Here is an 18,593-nt window from a genome sequence, read left to right on the forward strand (position 1 = left end):
ACCTTTTGCATTGGTTATCCACTTGGCTCCAGGGATGCATATGTCCTCTAGAACTTGGTCTAAGCACTTATCAAATCTCACCATTCTCCTATTAAAGGATTCTGAATCATCTTGTAGTTGAGGCAGCTTGAAGACCTCTCTTATTTTGTCCTGGTGGAAGTACATAATCTTCCCTCTGACCAAGGTTCGAAAGGTATAGAAGGCGGCTCCAGTTAATCTCTGCTTATCTTCTTGCCACAGATTTGTGTAGAATTCTTGAACCATATTCCTACCCACCTTTGTCTCAGGATTAGCCAGAATTTCCCAGCCTCTATTTCGAATCTGCTCTTGGATCTCTGGATATTCGTCTCCTTTCAGATTGAATTTAACTTCCGGGATTACTAATCTTAGACCCATTATTTTGTAGTAATGGTCTGCATGTTCTTTAGTTAAGAACTTCTCTTGATTCCAAAGTGGTTTTGGAATATTCTCTTTCTTGCCTCTTGAAGTGGTTTGTTTTCCTTTAGGAGTCATGATCTTAGTGAGTCTTAGCTTAGTGATCACGAAAAGCACACCAAACTTAGAGGGTTGCTTGTCCTCAAGCAAAAGAAAGGAAAGAAGAGGAATAAAAGGAGAGACAAATTTGAATTGTGGAGGAGAGGGGGTGGCCGAATATGAATTTAAAGAGGATGGGGTGGGTTCAAAAATTTTGAAAAAGATATGCTAGAAGATATGATTTGTAAAAAGATAATTATGATATGCAAAAAATGTAGTTTTAAAATTGAAAAGATACGAGAGAGATTTGAAAAAGATAAATCTAATTTTTGAAAAGATAGTATGATGATTTAAAAAAGATTTGAAAAGAATTTAAAAAGATAGATGAGTTTTGAAAAAGATTTGAAAAGAAGTTGAAGAAGAGTGAAGAAAGAAATTTTTTTTTTTTGAAATTGAAATTGAAAGATGATAATTTGTGACATGTTTATGCAAGAAATTATAGATGAAATCATGAAAATTTGAAAAAAATTGAGTTGGAAAACAAAACTTCCTCTCCTCCACAATCCTGGCGTTAAACGCCCCATTATTGCTTGTTTTGGGCGTTTAACGCCCAGCTGACGCTGCCTTTGGGCGTTTAATGCCCAGCTGTTGCTTCTGGCTGGCGTTAAACGCCAGAAATCCTTTGTCACTGGGCGTTTTTCTAAACGCCCAGGATGCTGCAGTTCTGGCGTTAAACGCCCAGAATGGTACCCATTCTGGCGTCTAACGCCCAGAGAGGTATCCTTACTGGCGTTTTTGTGCCAGTGAGCTCCTTTTCTCTGCTTTATGCTCTGAATTCTTCTGTAACTTTGTGAACTCCTACAAATGTTAATTTAATCTTAAAGATAATTTATATCAAACTCATATAATTATTATTTGCATAATAAATAAACATTGCTAATGGCTGGGTTGCCTCCCAGCAAGCGCTTCTTTATTGTCTTTAGATGGACCTTACTGAGCTTTTAATCTAGTCTCAGCTTTGAGCATTCTTGCTCAAAATGACCTTCAAGATAATGCTTGATTCTCTGTCTATTAACAATGAACTTCTTATTAGAATCAATGTCTTGAAGCTCCACATAGCCATATGGTGACACACTTGTAATCACATATGGTCCCCTCCACCGGGATTTTAGTTTCCCGGGGAATAATCTGACCCTAGAGTTAAACAGCAGAACCTTTTGTCCTGGTTCAAATACTCTGGGTGACAGTTTCTTATCATGCCACCTTTTTGCTTTCTCCTTGTAAATTTTTGCATTCTCGAAAGCATTGAGTCTGAATTCCTCTAGCTCATTTAACTGGAGTAATCTCTTCTCTCCAGCTAACTTAGCATCCAGGTTTAGGAATCTGGTTGCCCAGTAGGCCTTATGTTCCAGTTCCATGGGCAGATGACAAGCCTTCCCATACACAAGCTAGTATGGAGAGGTTTCTATAGGAGTCTTGAATGCTGTTCTATATGGCCACAGAGCATCATCCAAGCTTTTTGCCCAATCCCTTCTACGGGTAATTACAGTCCGTTCCAGGATTTTTTTTAGTTCTCTATTAGAGACTTCATCTTGCCCATTTGTTTGTGGATGATATGGAGTTGCTACTTTGTGGCTAATTCCATATCAGACCATAGCAGAGTAAAGCTGTTTATTGCAGAAATGAGTGCCACCATCACTGATTAATGCTCTAGGGACACCAAACCTGCTGAAGATATGTTTTTGGAGAAACTTCAACACTGTCTTAGTATCATTAGTGGGTGTTGCAATTGCCTCTACCCATTTAGATACATAGTCTACTGCCACCAGAATATATGTGTTTGAGTATGATGGTGGGAAAGGCCCCATGAAGTCAATACCCCATACATCAAACAACTCAATCTCCAAGATCCCTTGTTGAGGCATGGTGTAACCATAAGGCAGATTACCAGCTCTCTGGCAACTGTCACAGTTATGTACGAACTCTCGGGAGTCTCTATAGAGAGTAGGCCAGTAGAAGCCACATTGGAGGACCTTGGTGGCTGTTCGCTCACCTCCGAAATGGCCTCCATATTATGACCCATGGCAATGCCATAAGATCTTCTGTGCATCTTCTTTGGGTATACATCTATGAATTATTCCGTTTGCACATCTCTTAAAGAGATATGATTCATCCCATAGATAGTACTTTGCATCAGAAATCAATTTCTTTATTTACTACCTACTGTACTGATGCACGGAAAACTTGTCTCGTAACAAATTTCCTTCGGCAAGTGTACCAAATTTTGTCGTCAAGTAAAAAGTCACAATAGAGTGAGGTCGAATCCCACAGAGATTGATTGATTAAGCAACTTTAATTAGAGGAATGTTCTAGTTTAGTGAATCAGAATTTGAGTTGAGAATTGCAGAAAATAAAATGGTGGGAAAGTAAATAACAGAAAAAGTAAATGCTAGAAATAAAGAGCTGAAAGTAAATGACGGAAAGTAATTTGCAGAATTGTAAATGGGAATGGGGTAACTTCTCATAAAAGTAAATGGCAGAAACTAAAGAGAATGGATAAGATCAGAAATGGGGAGTTCATTGGGCTCAGGAGATGTTGCATTCTCCGGATCAATTTCATTTTCATCTCTTCCTCAATCAATGCATTCATTGATCTCCTTGGCAATCTTAAGTGATCCAGTTACAATTCCTTGTAATTCAATCTATCAAATCTTGATCATTAGCCAATTCCTTGGTCAATTGCTCATGAGAAGAGATGAAGTATGGTCACTAATTATACCACATGCATTTCCCAAATCAAGTATTGAGAGGATTATAGTCACATATCCATCCAAACCCAATTTGGTCCAGCATGAGAAAGCATTTCTAGCATGATCTCTTCCTTCCTCTTTCAAGGTTCAGAAGAGATCCAAGTTTGAATAGCTTCTTTTCCAAGATAACTATCCAATTGGATGAAGATCAAAAGCTTTCAAGTAAAATCAAGAAAACAGATAGAAGAAGAATAATGAAAACTAGTATTGATCCATCAAATTACAACAGAGCTCCCTAACCCAATGAAAGGGGTTTAGTTGTTCATAGCTCTGGAAAATAAAAGCAAAGATGGAGAATACATCATGAAAACAAAACTAGAAGTGCAGAGAATCGCAAAATACAGAGAGTAGTTTTCCCCCAAATTCCAACTCCTATTTTAATTCAAAGCTACTCCTATATATACTACTCTTCTGATCTTCTAGTTGGCTCTTCAAGTCTTGGGTATGGGCCTTTGGATCTTGAGTTTGAAGCAGTTATCTTCTTCATTGGGCTTAGTTTTACTTGCAGAGAGAAAGTGTGAAGTGGGCAGAGACTTTAGCTCAGGACGTTAGTGGTGTTAACGTTTAAGTGGAAATGTGGGTTCGAGAACGTTAGTGACAATCACCTTTTTCACTAACGTTCCTCACCAAAGTAAGAGCCACGTTAACTCCAACGTTAGTGGCACAAACGTTGCTACTAACGTTGCCTCTTTGTCCTTCGCACACGTTATTGGGACTTACCTTTCCCAATAACGTTGAGAAGTCTCCCCCTTTCCTACGTTAGAGTCCACGTTAACTTAGTTAACATGGCTCTTTTAACGTAGGCTTGCCAACCTTCGAGAACGTTAGTGACACTTACCTTTGTCACTAACGTTCCAATGTGCCCCTATTTCTCACGTTAGAGTCCACGTTAACTAGGTTAACGTGAGTGTCACTAACGTTGGCTCATCATTCCCTTGTCCACATTAGCTTCCACGTTAACTAAGTTAACGTGGGAGTTAACGTGGCTCATAATGGCTTGTATGGGTTCATTCCAACGTTAGTGACAATGTTAGGTGTCACTAACGTTGGCGATTACATTCTTGCTTCACGTTAACTTCCACGTTAACTAAGTTATCGTGGGAGTTAATGTGGCTTATGGTGGCTTGGCCAACGTTAGTGACAAAGGTGAATGTCACTAACGTTGGTTTCTCTCTTGCTTCTTAACGTTAGAGCCCACGTTAACTAAGTTAACGTGGCTCTTAACGTGGCCACTTATGAGCTTGGTCCAACGTTAGTGACAAAGGTAAGTGTCACTAACGTTGGCTCCATTTCCTTTCCTCCACGTTAGAGTTCACGTTAACTTAGTTAACGTGACTCTTAACGTGGCAATGATGGCTTCGAGAGCGTTATTGGCGATTACTTTTCTCATTAACTTTGCAAGTTACTCCCATTCCACGTTAGGAGTTATGTTAATTAGATTAACGTGGCTGCTAACGTGGTTCTTCCTTGCTTCCTTTGTCCTGAAATCAAGCAATAGAGTGCATCAAAGTTCTAGTCCAAGTCATGGGAAGTACAACATCCAATTTGTCATTAAATTCATGCAAAATCCTCATGAAATCCTGTAAAGTGCACAATGTATGCTTGAATCAAGATGTAAGTGAATATCTACCTAAAACTAGCTTATTTTCTAAGGAAATGCATGAAACTACCCTAAAAACTATAAAGAAAAGGTCAGTGAAACTGGCCAAAATGCCCTAGCATCATGTACTCTTTGGGTATGAATCTTACAGCTTTATAGTTTGTAATATCTGCAAACCAAGGTGTTTCCTGAATGGAAAACAATTGCTCATCCGGAACGGTTTCAGAGATCTCAATAGAAGGGGGACGCCCCTTCTACTGGTTCTATCTGGGACAGATGATCTGCCACTTGATTCTCTTTCCCTTTTCTGTCTCTTATTTCTATATCAAACTCTTGCAGAAGCAACACCCATCTTATGAGCCTGGGTTTTGAATCCTGCTTTGTAAGTAGATATTTAAGAGCAGCATGGTCAGTGTACACAATCATTTTTAATCCTACTAAGTATGATCTAAACTTGTCAATGGCATGAACCACTGCAAGCAATTCTTTTTCTGTGGTTGTGTAATTTTTCTGGGCATCATTTAAAACACGGCTAGCATAATAAATGACATACAGAAGCTTGTTATGCCTAAGTCCCAGTACTGCACCAATGGCATGGTCACTAGCATCACACATTAGTTCAAATGGTAATGTCCAGTCCGGTGCAGAAATAACTGGTACTGTGACCAGCTTAGCTTTCAGGGTTTCAAACGCCTGCAGACACTCTGTGTCAAACACAAATAGCGTGTCAGCAGCTAGCAGATTGCTCAGAGGTTTTGCAATTTTTGAAAAATCCTTTATAAACCTCCTATAGAATCCTGCATGCCCAGAAAGCTTCTGATTGCCTTAACATTGGCAGGTGGTGGTAATTTTTCAATTACTTCCACTTTAGCTTGATCTACCTCTATTCCCTTGTTTGAAATTTTATGCCCAAGGACAATTCCTTCAGTCACCATAAAGTGACATTTTTGCCAGTTTAAAACTAGGTTGGTCTATTGGCATCTTTTCAGAACAAGTGCTAAATGGTCAAGCCAGGAGCTGAATGAGTCTCCAAACACTGAAAAGTCATCCATGAAGACTTCCAGAAATTTTTCTACCATATCAGAGAAAATAGAGAGCATGCACCTCTAAAAGGTTGCAGGTGCATTGCACAGACCAAAAGGCATCCTTCTGTAGGCAAACACTCCAGAAGGACATGTGAATGCTATTTTCTCTTAGTCCTGAGGATCTACTGCAATTTGGTTGTAACCTAAATAACCATCCAAAAAGCAGTAATATTCATGACCTGCTAGTCTTTCTAGCATCTGGTCTATGAATGGTAAATGAAAGTGATCCTTCCTGGTGGCTGTATTGAGCCTTCTGTAGTCAATACACATACGCCACCCTGTAACTGTTCTTGTAGGAACCAGTTCATTCTTTTCATTATGAACCACTGTCATGCCTCCCTTCTTGGGGACAACTTGGACAGGGCTCACCCAAGGGCTGTCAGAAATAGGATAAATAATCCCAGCCTCCAGTATCTTGGTGACCTCTTTCTGCACCACCTCCTTCATGGCTGGATTCGGCCGCCTCTGTGGTTGAACCATTGGCTTAGCATCGTCCTCCAATAGGATCTTGTGCATGCATCTTGCTGGGCTGATGCCCTTAAGTTCACTTATGGACCACCCAAGAGCTGTCTTGTGTGTCCTTAGCACTTGAAGTAGTGCTTTCTCTTCCTGTGGATTTAAAGCGGAGCTTATAATCACCGGAAAAGTGTCACCTTCTCCCAGAAATGCATATTTCAGGGATGGTGGTAGTGGTTTGAGCTCGGGTTTAGGAGGTTTCTCCTCTTCCTGAAGAATTTTCAGAGGATCTTTTATTTCCTCTGATTCCTCCAGATCAGGATGGAAATCTTTAAAGATGTCTTCTAGCTCTGATTCGAGACTCTCAGCCATGTTAATCTCCTCTACCAGGGAGTTAATAATATCAACACTCATGCAGTCTTTTGATGTGTCTGGATGCTTCATTGCCTCAACAGCATTCAGCTTGAACTCATCCTCATTGACTCTCAAGGTCACTTCCCCTTTTTGGACATCAATGAGGGTTCGTCCAGTTGCTAGGAAAGGTCTTCCTAGAATGAGAGTTACACTCTTATTCTCCTCTATTTCCAGCACTACAAAGTCAGTGGGAAAGGCAAATGGCCCAACCTTGACAATCATGTCCTCAATTATGCCTGATGGATATTTAATGGAACCATCAGTAAGTTGAAGACATATCTGGGTTGGTTTGACGTCTTCAGTCAAGCCAAGCTTTCTGATAGTGGATACAGCGATTAGATTGATACTTGCCCCAAGGTCACATAAAGCTGTCTTGGTGCAAGTACCCTCTAATGTGCATGGTATCATAAAGCTTCTGTGATCCTTAAGCTTTTCTGGTAAGCTTGTTAGGATGACTGCACTGCATTCTTCAGTGAGAAACACTTTTTCTGTTTCTCTCCAATCCTTCTTATGACTTAAGATCTCTTTCATGAACTTAGCATAAGAGGGTATTTGCTCAAGTGCCTCTGCAAACGGAATCTTTATTTCAAGAGTCCTGAGATATTCTAAAAAGCGGGCAAATTGTTTATCCTATTTCGCTTGGCGGAGTTTCTGAGGATAAGGCATTTTGGCTTTATATTTTTCAACCTTAGTTGCTGCAGGTTTATTTCCTACAGAGGCAGGTTGAGAAGCCTTCTTGAGGGAGTTATTATCAGCACTTGTAGGTGTCTGATCCCTCACTGGCGTTTGAACGCCAGGATTGGACGTGGATTGGGCATTTAACGCCAGATTCCTACCCTTTTCTGGCGTTTGAACGCCAGAACTAGACATGGATTGGGCGTTTAACGCCAGCTTTTCACCCTTTTCTGGTGTTTGAACGCCAGACTTATTCCTCTCTGGGCTCTTACTGTCCTCAGAGGGATTTTGGGGAGCAGGTTGCTCATCCTCTATCAGCTGTTCTTTTCTTGGCTTTCTGCTGCTTTGAGTTGAGGTATTTAACATTTTTCCACTTCTTAATTGAACTGCTTGGCATTCTTCTGTTATCTATTTTGATAACTGCTGTTTTGTCTGATTCAGTTGTAATTCCATATCCTTGTTAGCAATTTTGGTTTCTTATAGCATCTCCTTAAATTCTGCTAACTGCCTTGTTATAGAAGATAGTTGCTGATTGAGTTCAGCAACTTGTTCCTGAGGACTAAAGTCAGTTGATACTGCCTTAGCTTCTTCTTTCATGGAGGACTCATTACTTATGTACAGATGCTAATTTCTAGCAACTATATCAATAAGCTCTTGAGCCTCTTCAATAGTTTTCCTCATGTGTATAGATCCACCAGCTGAGCGGTCTAGAGATATCTGAGCTTTTTCTGTAAGCCTATAGTAGAAGATGTCTAACTGCACCCATTCTGAAAACATTTCAGATCGGCATTTCTTTAGCATCCCTTTGTACCTCTCCCAGGCATTATAAAGGGGTTCATTATCCTCTTGTTTAAAGCCTTGGATGTCCAGCCTTAGTTGTGTCATCCTTTTTGGAGGGAAATATTGATTCAGGAATTTGTCTGATAACTGTTTCTATGTTCTTATGCTTGCTATGGGTTGGTTATTTAACCACCTCTTAGCTTGATCTTTTACAGCGAACACAAACAGTAACAGCCTGTATACGTCCTGATCTACCTCCTTGTCATGCACTGTGTCAGCAATTTGCAAGAACTGCGCTAGAAACTCAGTAGGTACTTCCTGTGGAAGACTGGAATACTGGCAATTTTGCTGCACCATGACAATGAGCTGAGGATTTAGCTCAAAACTGCTTGCTTTGATGGGAGGTATGCAGATGCTACTCCCATATGCAACAGTAATGGGGTTAGCATATGACCCCAGAGTCCTTTTGGACTGTTTATTTCCAATTAGGTCCATGATGGATAAAATGGGATTGATATGAATTGCAAATAAAATATATTTTATTTTATTTTATTTTTTGTTTTTATTTTATTTAAGTAGAAATAAACCGAATAATTAAAAATAAATAAAAATAATAAAAAAAATAAAATAATTAGAAATTAAAATGTAAATTTCGAAAACTAAGAGAAAAATAAATCTGAAAACTAAAATAATTACTTGATTAAGAAGATTTGAAAAACTGTGGATATGATTTTTGAAAAAGATTTCGAATTTTGAAATTTCAAAACTAAGATAAGATAGAATATAAAGTTTTAAAATAGAAATCTGATTTTTTTAAAGGAAATTTTGAAAATCAATTAAAATAAAGAAAAAAGATATTTTTGAATTTAATGAAGAAAGAGAAAAACAATAAAAATGACACCAAACTTAAATTTTTAGATCAAAACAAAAGAAACAAACAGGAAAACCTTGAATATCACGATGAACGCTAAGAACAACTTTTGAAAAATTTTTAAGAAAACAGAAACACAAAGGACACCAAACTTAAAAATTTTTATATTATGAGCACTAATAATTCGAAAAAAAATTGAAAGAAAAATAAAATCATGCAATTGACACCAAACTTAAAATATGAAACTAAACTCAAACAGAAAAACTCAATTATTTGTTTATAAAAATTTTCGAAAAATTTAAAAAGAGAACATAAGGATTTTAAAAAAAAGTTTCAACCAAAAACAATAATAGAAGATGCAATTTTAGTGACTCTAAACTAAAAAGGATAATTTTTTCCTAATCTAAGCAACAAAATAAACCGTCAGTTGCCCAAACTCGAACAATTTCTGGGAACGGCGCCAAAAACTTGGTGCACGAAATCACAATCACACTTTTGCAATTCCGTACAACTAACCAGCAAGTGCACTGGGTCGTCCAAGTAATACCTTACGTGAGTAAGGGTCGATCCTACGGAGATTGCCGGTTTGAATCAAGCTATGGTTATCTTGTAATTCTTAGTTAGGATATAAATGATAATTCTTAACTTCAACAGTAAAAAGTAAAAGAGCATCAAATAAATACTTGTTATGCAGTAATTGAGAACAGATTGAGGTTTTGGAGATGCTTCGTCTTCTGGATCTCTGCTTTCCTCCCATCTTCTTCTTCACACACGCAAGGCTCCTTCCATGGCAAGCTGTATGTTGGTGGATCACCATTGTCAATGGCTACCATCCGTCCTCTCAGTGAAAAGGGTCCATATACATGGCTAATCATCTGTCGGTTCTCACTTGTGTTGGAATAAGATCCATTGATCCTTTTGCGTCTGTCACTACGCCCAATACTTGTGAGTTTGAAGCTCGTCACAGTCATCCCTTCCCGGATCCTACTCAGAATACCACAGTCAAGGTTTAGACATTCCGGATCTCAGAGATGCTGCCAATTGATTCTAGCTTTTACCACGAAGACTCTGGATTAAGGGATTTGAACGCTCTGTTGTCAGGAGAGGCAATCAAACTCCTGAACCAGGAACCCAAGAGATATACACTCAAGTTATTACAGATAGAACGTAAGTGCTTGTCAGGCACACGTTCATAGGTTGAGAATGATGATGAGTGTCACGGATCATCACATTCTTCACGGTTAGGTACGAGTGAATATCTTAGAACAGAAACAAGCGTGTTGAATAGAAAATAGAAGTAATTGCATTAATTCATCGAGACACAGTAGAGCTCCTCACCCCAACCATGGAGTTTAGAGATTCATGCTGTAGAGATACATTGTAAAATGTGTAAATGTCATGAGATCCAAAATAAATCTCTAAAAGTAGTTTTTATACTAAGCTAGTGACCTAGGTTTACAGCAATTGAGTAAACTAAGATAGATAGTGTAGAAATCCAGTTCCGGGGCCCACTTGGTGTGTGCTTGGGCTGAGCATTGAAGCTTTCATATGTAGAAGCTTTTTTGGAGTTAAACACCAGGTTGTAGCCTGTTTTTGGCGTTTAACTCTGGTTTGCAACCTGTTTCTGGCGTTTAACGCCAGAACATGGTAAAGACTTGGCGTTAAACGCCAATTTGCATCATCAAAGCTTGGGCAAAGTATGGACTATTATATATTGCTAGAAAGCCCTGGATGTCTACTTTCCAACGCAATTCAGAGCGCGCCAATTGGGCTTTTGAAGCTCCAGAAAATCCATTTTGAGTGCAGGGAGGTCAGAATCCAACAGCATCTGTAGTCCTTTCTCAGCCTCTGAATCAGATTTTTGCTCAGGTCCCTCAATTTCAGCCAGAAAATACCTGAAATCACAGAAAAATACACAAACTCATAGTAAAGTCTAGAAATGTGATTTTTGCATAAAAACTAATAAAAATATACTAAAAAGTAGCTAGATCCTTCTAAAAACTATATGAAAATACCCCCAAAAAGCATATAAAATATCCACTCATCAGTCATTCCATGAGAAATTTGGATGATTTCTCCATGAAGGATTATAGTTATTTCCATAGGGTTCTCCCATGTAATTCACCTCTGCCATTGCAGGGTTCTCAGGATCATAAGCTTCTTCTTCAGAAGATGCTTCTTTAGTACTGTTGGATGCAGCTTGCAATCCATTCAGACTCTGAGAAATCATATTGACTTACTGAGTCAATATTTTATTCTGAGCCAATATGGCATTTACTGAGTCAATTTCAAGAACTCCCTTCTTTTGAGGCATCCCATTATTCACAGGACTCCTCTCAAAGGTGTACCTGAACTGGTTATTTGCAACCATTTCAATGAGTTCCTGAGCTTCTGCAGGGGTTTTCAGATGAAGAGATCCTCCTGCAGAATGGTCCAATGACATTTTTGACAACTCAGACAGACCATTATAGAATATACATATGATGCTCCATTCTGGAAGCATGTCAGAAGGACACCTTTTGATCAATTGCTTATATCTTTCCCAAGCTTCATAGAGGGACTCACCTTCCTTCTGCCTGAAGGTTTGGATTTCCACTCTAAGCTTGCTCATCTTTTGAGGTGGAAAGAACTTGGCCAGGAAAGCACTGACCAGCTTTTCCCAAGAGTTCAGGCTTTCCTTAGGTTGTGAATCCAACCATGTTCTTGCTCTGTCTCTTACAGCAAAAGGGAAAAGCATAAGCTTGTAGACCTCGGGATCAACTCCAATGGTCTTGACAGTGTCACAGATTTGCAAGAATTTAGCTAAGAACTGATGGGGATTTTCTAATGGAAGTCCATGAAACTTGCAATTTTGTTGCATTAGAGAAACTAATTGAGGCTTAAGCTCAAAGTTGTTTGCTCCAATGGCAGGAATTGAGATGCTTCTTCCATAGAAGTTGGAAGAGGGTGCAATAAAGTCACCAAGCATCTTTCTTACATCTCCACCAATGTTTTTGGGTTCGTCCATGTCTCCTTCTTTTTCAAAAATTTCTGTCAGGTCCTCTCCAGAGGGTTGTGCTTTAGCTTCTCTTAGTTTCCTCTTAAGAATCCTTTCAGGTTCAAGATCAGCTTCAACAAGAATGTCTTTATCCCTGTTCCTTCTCATATGAAAAAGAAGAGAATAGAAAAGAAGAGGAATCCTCTATGTCACAGTATAGAGATTCCTTTATGTTAGTAGAAGAAGAGAAGAATAGAAGAAGGAGAAGAGAAAAATTCGAACACAGAGAAAAAGAGGGGGTTCGAATTATGAGTAGAAGAGGAGTGTTAGTAGATAAATAAATAAATAGAGAGATATGAGAGGGAGAGTTTTCGAAAATAATTAAAAAGAAAAGGAAAATATTTTTGTTTTTATTTAAAAATCAGTTATAATTCAAAAATTAAAAAGAGAAACAAAATAAAATTTGAAAACTAAATAAATTACTTAATTAAAAAGAATTTTGAGAAAGTGGTTAGTGATTTTCGAAAATCTGAGAGAGGAAAGTAGTTAGATGGTTTAAAAAAAGATAAGAATTTTTAAAATCAAACAAAAAGTTAGGTGGTTGGTATGCGAAATTGTTACTCTGAGGTTGTAAAATTAGTTGTTCGTTCTCTTCCTGGTAATGGCGCCAACAAACTGGTGCACAATACCATGGTCCAAGCATAACTTCACAACTTCGCACAACTAACTAGCAAGTGTACTGGGTCGTCCAAGTAATAAACCTTACGTGAGTAAGGGTCGATCCCACGGAGATTGTTGGTATGAAGCAAGCTATGGTCACCTTGTAAATCTCAGTCAGGCGGATATCAAATTGTTATAGAGTTTTCGAATAAAAATAATTAATAAACAGAAAATAAAGATAGAAATACTTATGCATATCATTGGTTAGAATTTCAGATAAGCGTATGGAGATGCTTTCGTTCCTCTGAATCTCTGCTTTCCCGCTGTCTTCATCCAATCAGTCCTACTCCTTTCCATGGCTGGCTTTATGTAAGGGCATCACCGTTGTCAATGGCTACTTTTCATCCTCTCTGTGAAAATGGTCCGATGCGCTGTCACTGCATGGCTAATCATCTGGAGGCATCACCGTTGTCAATGGCTACATCCCATCCTCTTGTGAAAATGGTCCAAATGCTCTGTCACGGCATGGCTAATCATCTGAGGTTCTCGATCATACTGGAATAGGATTCACCCTCCTTTTGCGTTTGTCACTACGCCCAGCACTTGCGAGTTTGAAGTTTGTCACAGTCATTCAATCCCAGAATCCTACTAGGAATACCACAGACAAGGTTTAGACTTTTCGGATTCTCATGAATGCCACCATCAATTTAGCTTATACCACGAAGATTCTGATTAAGAGATCCAAGAGATAATCATCCAATCTAAGGTGGAACGGAAGTGGTTGTCAGGCACGCGTTCGTGGGGGAATGATGATGATTGTCACGTTCATCACATTCATGTTGAAGTGCGAATGAATATCTTAGAAGCGGAATAAGTTGAATTGAATAGAAAAACAGGAGTACTTTGCATTAATTCATGAGGAACAGCAGAGCTCCACACCTTAATCTATGAAGTGCAAAAACTCTACCGTTTGAAAATACATAAGTGAAAGGTTCAGGCATGGCCGAATGGCCAGTCCCCATGATCTAAGAACCAGACGTCCCAAGATGTCTAATACAATAGTAAAAAGTCCTATTTATACTAAACTAGTTACTAGGGTTTACAGAAGTAAGTAATTGATGCATAAATCCACTTCAGGGGCCCACTTGGTGTGTGCTTGGGCTGAGCTTGAAGTTTACACATGGAGAGGTCATTCTTGGAGTTGAACGCCAGTTTGTAACGTGTTTCTGGCGTTCAACTCTGGCTTGTGACGTGTTTCTGGCGTTTAACTCCAGACTACAGTGTAAAACTAGCGTTCAACGCCCTTTTGCGTCGTCTAAACCCGGCCAAAGTATGGACTATTATATATTGCTGGAAATCCTTGGATGTCTACTTTCCAACGCAATTAGAAGCGCGCCATTTTGAGTTCTGTAGCTCCAGAAAATCCACTTTGAGTGCAGGGAGGCCAGAATCCAACACCATGAGCAGTCCTTCTTGAACCTCTGAATCTGATTTTTGCTCAAGTCCCTCAATTTCAGCCAGAAAATACCTGAAATCACAGAAAAACACACAAACTCATAGTAAAGTCCAGAAATGTGAATTTAACATAAAAACTACTAAAAACATCCCTAAAAGTAACTAGATCCTACTAAAAACATACTAAAAACAATGCCAAAAAGCGTATAAATTATCCGCTCATCACAACACCAAACTTAAATTGTTGCTTGTCCCCAAGCAACTGAAAATCAAATAGGATAAAAAGAAGAGAATATACTATAAATTCCAAACTATCAATGAAACATAGCTCCAATCAGATGAGCGGGACTTGTAGCTTTTTGCCTCTTGAATAGTTTTGCCTCTTGAATCTCCTAGCTCTGTATGTTGATTCTTGAACACAGCTACTTTAAGAGTCTTGGCCGTGGCCCTAAGCACTTTGTTTTCCAGTATTACCACCAGATACATAAATGCCACAGACACGTAACTGGGTGAACCTTTTCAGATTGTTACTCAGCTTTGCTAAAGTCCCCAATTAGAGGTGTCCAGGGTTCTTAAGCACACTCTTCTTTTGCTTTGGACCTTGACTTTAACCGCTCAGTCTCAAGTTTTCACTTGACACCTTCACGCCACAAGCACATGGTTAGGGACAGCTTGGTTTAGCCGCTTATGCCAGGATTTTATTCCTCTAGGCCCTCCTATCCACTGATGCTCAAAGCCTTGGGATCCTTTTTATTACCCTTGCCTTTTGGTTTTAAGGGTTACTGGCTTTTTGCTCTTGCCTTTTGGTTTTAAGAGCTTTTGGCTTTTTCTCTTTTTTTTTCTATTTTTTTCGCTATTTTTTTTCTGCAAGCTTTGTTCTTTGCTGCTTTTTCTTGCTTCAAGAATTATTTTTATGATTTTTCAGATTATCAAATAACATGTCTCCTTGTCATCATTCTTTCAAGAGCCAACATATTTAACATTCTTAAACAACAACTTCAAAAGACATATGCACTGTTCAAGCATTCATTCAGAAAACAAGAAGCATTGTCACTACATCAAAATAATTAAACTAAGTTCAAGGATAAATTCGAAACTCATGTACTTCTTGTTCTTTTGAATTAAAACATTTTTATTTAAGAGAGGTGATGGATTCATAGGACATTCATAACTTTAAGACATAGTTACTAAATACTAATGATCATGTAATAAGACACAAACATAGATAAGCATTTAACATAAAGAAAACGAAAAACAGAAAATTTAAGAACAAGGAATGAGTCCACCTTAGTGATGGTGGCATTTTCTTCTTGAGAAACCAATGATGTCCTTGAGCTCTTCTATGTCTCTTCCTTGTCTTTGTTGCTCCTTCCTCATTGCTTTTTGATCTTTTCTAATCTCATGGAGGATGATGGAGTGCTCTTGATGTTCCACCCTTAGTTGCTCCCAATAATTGTGTGGGGGAAAATGTATCCCCTGGGGTATCTCAGGGATCTCTTGATTTGTAGTCAAATGTTCTACCACTGAGCTATAGATCCTTTACATGAATCTCTCTATCTCCCATGACTTGGAGGTGGAAGCTTTTGTCTTCCCTTTTCTCTTCTCTCTCTCTTTTTTTTTTTTGAGGTTTCTCTGGCCTTGGGTGCCATCAATGGTTATGGAAAAGCAAAATAAGCAATGCTTTTACCACACCAAACTTAGAATGTTGCTCGCCCTCGAGCAGGAGAAGAAAGAATAGATGAAGAAGAAGATGTGGAAGAAACTAGGATTATGAGGAGGGAAGATGGGGATCCTGTGGGATCCACAGATCCTGAGATGATCCTGTGAGGTTCACAGATCTTGAGGTGTCAAGGATTTACATCCCTGCACCAATTAGGCATGTAAAATGCCTTTGCATGCAATTCTGGCGTTTAAACGCCGAACTGATGCTTGTTCTGGGCGTTCAACGCCCAGATGCAGCATATTTCTGGCGTTGAACGCCAACTTCATGCTTGTTTCTGGCGTTCAGCGCCAGCTCCATGCTCTGTTCTGGCGTTGAACGCCAGACAGATGCTCCTTACTAGCGTTTGAACGCCAGTGAACTCCTCCTCCAGGGTGTGCTGTTTTTTTATGCTGTTTTTGATTTTTCTTCAAATTTTTTTTAGTTGTTTTTGCAACTCCACATGATCATGAACCTATGAAGACATATAACTAATGAAAATATAATTAAATAAAAATTGGGTTGCCTCCCAACAAGCGCTTCTATAATGTCAATAGCTTGACAGTGGGCTCTCATGGAGCCTCACAGATGTTCAAAGCATTGTTGAGACTCCCCAACACCAAACTTAGAGTTTGGATATGGGAGTTCAACACCAAACTTAGAGTTTGGTTGTGGCCTCCCAACACCAAACTTAGAGTTTGACTGTGGGGGCTCTGGTTGACTCTGTTTTGAGAGAAGCTTACTGTGCCTCTTTTCCATGTTTACAGAAGGATGTCCTTGAGTTTTAAACTCAAGAGAGTCCTCATTCAATTGAAGGACTAGTTCACCTCTGTTAACATCAATCACAGCTCTTGCTGTGGCTAGGAAGGGTCTTCCAAGGATGATGGATTCATCCTCATCCTTCCCAGTATCTAGGATTATGAAATCAGCAGGGATGTAAAGGCCTTCAACCTTTACTAACATGTCCTCTACTTGTCCATAAGCCTATTTTCTGGAATTGTCTGCCATCTCTAATGAGATTTTAGCAGCTTGTACCTCAAAGATTCCCAGTTTCTCGATTACAGAGAGTGGCATGAGGTTTATTCCTGACCCGAGGTCACGTAGAGCCTTCTCAAAGGTCATGGTGCCTATGGTACAAGGTATTAGGAACTTTCCAGGATCCTGTTTCTTCTGAGGTAATCTCAGTTGATCCAATGCATTTAGTTCATTGGTGAACAGGGGAGGTTCATCTCCCCAAGTCTTATTACCAAATAAATTGGCATTCAGCTTCATGATTGCACCAAGGTACTTTGCAACTTGCTCTTCAGTGACATCCTCATTCTCTTCAGAAGAAGAATACTCATCAGAGCTCATGAAGGGCATAAGGAGGTTCAATGGAATCTCTATGGTCTCTAGATAAGTCTCAGATTCCTTTGGTTCCTCAGAGGGAAACTCCTTATTGATCATTGGACGTCCCAGGAGGTCTTCCTCCTTGGGATTCACGTCCTCCCTTTCCTTCTTGCATTCGGCCATGATGGTTATATCAATGGCCTTGCACTCTCTCTTTGGATTTTCTTCTGTATTGCTTGGGAGAGTACTAGGAGGGGTTTCAGTGATCTTCTTACTCAGCTGGCCCACTTGTGCCTCCAAATTTCTAATGGATGACCTTGTTTCATTCATGAAACTTAAAGTGGCCTTGGACAAATCAGAGACTAAGTTTGCTAAATTAGAAGTATTTTGTTCAGAATTCTCTGTTTGTTGCTGAGTAGAGGATAGAAAAGGTTTACTACTGTTAAACCTGTTTCTTCCACCATTATTAAAGCCTTGTTGAGGCTTTTGTTGATCCTTCCATGAGAAATTTGGATGATTTCTCCATGATGAGTTATAGGTGTTTCCATAAGGTTCACCTAAGTAATTTACCTCTGCTATTGCAGGGTTCTTAGGATCATAGGCCTCTTCTTCAGAAGGCGCCTCTTGAGTACTGTTGGATGCAGCTTGCATTCCATTCAGACTCTGAGAAATCATATTAACTTGCTGAGTCAATAGTTTGTTCTGAGCCAATATGGCATTCAGAGCATCAATTTTAAGAACTCCCTTCTTTTGAGGCGTCCCATTGCTTACAGGATTCCTCTCAGAAGTGTACATAAACTGGTTGTTAGCAACCATGTCAATAAGTTCTTGAGCTTCTGCAGGCGTTTTCTTTAGGTGAATGGATCCACCTGCAGAAGTATCCAATGACATCTTAGCTAATTCAGACAGACCATCATAGAATATATCCAGGATGTCCATTCTGAAAGCATGTCAGAAGGACACTTTTTGGTCAGTTGCTTATATCTCTCCCAAGCTTCATAGAGGGATTCACCTTCTTTCTGTCTGAAGGTTTGAACATCCACTCTAAGCTTACTAAGCTTTTGAGGAGGAAAGAAATTGGCTAAGAAAGCCGTGACCAGCTTATCCCATGAGTTCAGGCTATCTTTTGGTTGAGAGTCCAACCATATTCTAGCTCTGTCTCTTACAGCAAAAGGGAAAAGCATGAGCCTGTAGACTTCAGGATCTACTCTATTAGTCTTTACAGTATCACATATCTGCAAGAATTCAGTAAAGAACTGAAAAGGATCTTCAGATGGAAGTCCATGAAACTTGAAGTTTTGTTGCATT

The 18,593-nt window shown here is 39.2% G+C and overlaps 2 non-coding genes across 2 annotated transcripts; both read left to right on the forward strand.

The window, feature by feature from the left end:
* Positions 1-11,662: 11,662 nt before the first annotated feature.
* LOC148555692 (small nucleolar RNA R71) lies at positions 11,663-11,770 on the forward strand. The gene has a single exon (XR_015887819.1). It is a non-coding gene; the product is annotated as a small nucleolar RNA R71 (small nucleolar RNA).
* Positions 11,771-18,229: 6,459 nt separating this feature from the next.
* LOC148555693 (small nucleolar RNA R71) lies at positions 18,230-18,337 on the forward strand. The gene has a single exon (XR_015887588.1). It is a non-coding gene; the product is annotated as a small nucleolar RNA R71 (small nucleolar RNA).
* The last annotated feature ends 256 nt before the right edge of the window (positions 18,338-18,593 follow it).

The sequence above is a fragment of the Arachis ipaensis genome, chromosome B6, assembly GCF_059453495.1.
Source record: "Arachis ipaensis isolate K30076 ecotype BB chromosome B6, ASM5945349v1, whole genome shotgun sequence".
Taxonomy (NCBI): Eukaryota; Viridiplantae; Streptophyta; class Magnoliopsida; order Fabales; family Fabaceae; genus Arachis; species Arachis ipaensis.